Below are 2,554 nucleotides of genomic sequence, written 5' to 3' on the forward strand. Positions count from 1 at the left end.
AGACGCAGAGCGGCACTCGGCGAGAAATGAGAGAGATAAAGGCATAATGCTGAGAGGAGTCAACATGGGGAGCCACCAATGAGCCTTCGTGGAACGCTTTGTAAGTAACATTCCCTCGCAAGAAATCCCAAGATGCCCGTCGACCGGCAAATTGTTTCTTCATGGAGGGGCAAGCTCAATATGTAGGGAAGCCGTTGAGCTTGGCTTCTTAAATGTCTTTGTACAACTCACAGTGATGTATTAAATTTATATGAATTAAGTTAAATTATTGCAGATGAACTGATGCAAAAACTATAAGAAAATCCAGATTTCCCCACTAGCTGAATCATGTGGTCCTGCAGCCAGCCTTTCGATCCCATAGGTGTTAGGCCCTAATGAGAACAGGCCAGGGAAGAAAGTGTGAGCTCGTCCGTGTGTGGTAGCCGAACCTTCGTGCGCCGTAGCCCTTGCGGTGGCAATGTCAGCTGGGCCAGAAAAGCATGAAGGGGCAAAGTCGATATCCACGTTTATAAACACAAGGTCACTACAGTTATTGTTATTTCTGGTCGTAAACATTCTTTAGAGTTAATTCTAATGAGGGGAGAGGGGCGCATTTTTTTGTTTGTTGACACCTTGAGTTGGACAAGCCCGCCCCCCCGCCGCAGCGCCTTCCCCCACCATTAGTGTAGCTGTCCGCTGTCCCTCAGTGTATAATAATAAATGCATATTGTAACACCTCGTCAGAATTTACAAAAATACAGAGGCTTAGTAAAAACCCATAAATAGAACTTCATCAGTCTTCAGATTAGTGACCATGTATGTCAAGTATAAGGTGGGAATGCAGCCACTGCCAGCCATGTAAGAGTTGTGAGATGGATCTGGGAAGCCCAGTGCTGTTGTGTTCTGCTAAACCAGGTATATTCTTATTTGACCTGGTTATGGGTCCTCAGCTGCTGACGCACCCTGTCCATCTACAATAGAGCAAAGACACATTTGAATATGGTAAGAATTAAGACACAAAAAATGAAGAACCCCCAATGGTGAAGTGGGAGGGTTTACTGCTCCACTCACGGTAATGAACCAATAGGATTGCGGTCCGTAGTGACTGAGTGACCTGATGCTCATCTGACTGGCAGGAGCGATGACGTGGAGATGGAGGCGAGGGACTGAGGAGAAGGGGGTGCATGTGGAACCCCATCCTATGGAGGACAAAACAAGGGAACCAGTTAGGAGCCTCAGAATTGCAACACATATGGGTGTGTACTCTAAATCTATAAGGCTGAGGTCAGAATTAGTCAGTGTGCTCTGTCTCAATGACATGACTAATCATAATGTAGGCCTTTACGTCATCCAGGTCAGTCACCTTTTTCTTCCGTCTGCAATACTCTTTCCCATCTCCTCCATCCTCTCCACTGCAAATAACAAACAGCCTATCAATACTCATGTGATTATGTCCACAGCATATCAGAGGATAAAATATGGGCTTATCTCCAATTAATTTGTGCTTCTATATTTGTATTTTATACATTTAATTGATGTTTTAGTTCATCTCAAGAGGTTATAGAGAAAAAAATGACTACAGTAAGTGCCTATAGCTTGGTTGGTTGTTTAGCAACAAAATCGACACATTCGCAACTCTGGGGCAAAACAAACGCGGTTGGCTTGGATTGTTGACAAACTATATTCCGTCTCAATTGTTTATTGAAAACATTAATGAATGTGCTCAATGAGCACTTGTTGTCCCTCAAATACATCGTTAGAGTTGTTTGTTAGCTAGCTAGTGAATTTTTGCCATATTAGCATAGACGTGACATGAGTCAAAACACCTCAAACAAGATATGGTATCAAGAACAAGATAAAACTAGCTGAAACAAGCCATTTCAACAAGCCACGATTCCCCACATGGCAGCTTCTTGTCATTGTTGTTAGCTATCTGGCCATTGTTAGTAAAACGTTTACTGGAGACAGGAGATCAAGTAGAGACATAGGACGAGGTGGATAATTATATAATAAGGCCGTTTAATCAGATGCAAAGATATCTTAGTAAATCGTGCAGAACGGCTCCTTCTGTCTGACTCGTATGGAATCGTCGGAAGAGCGGCCTCTAGAACAGTTCATACAGATTATATAGGCAACAAGCAAAGTAGGTTGATCTGGTAGTCTGGCCTTCCGATTGGTCGATCTGGGTCGTGGGTAGTCCTGTTCGGCCTGATGTCGACATTCCATTGGCTTTGAAGGACTAAGAAACTTTTATGTCACGTCTCTTGTGAGACGTGAAGAGAGGGGAATTAAAATTTGTTCTTCTGACAAATTTTATCCCATAGTTTTGTCTTTTTTATTTATGTCACGTCTCTTGTGAGACGTGAAGAGGGGGATTTGTAAGAAATTGTATAAGATACTGGTAGCTTGTTTTAACCACTTCTCAACATATATTCTTCTTGGCACAAAATGCACCCATCCCCACTACTTTGTCAGACCCACACACACACATCCCCTCCCCCATGAATAGGGCTGTGAAAACAAACGCACATGCAGGATGCCTTTGGATGTGATAGGAAAAGAAATACTGTTGTGA

This window comes from Salvelinus sp. IW2-2015, linkage group LG28 (assembly GCF_002910315.2).
Source record: "Salvelinus sp. IW2-2015 linkage group LG28, ASM291031v2, whole genome shotgun sequence".
NCBI lineage: Eukaryota > Metazoa > Chordata > Actinopteri > Salmoniformes > Salmonidae > Salvelinus > Salvelinus sp. IW2-2015.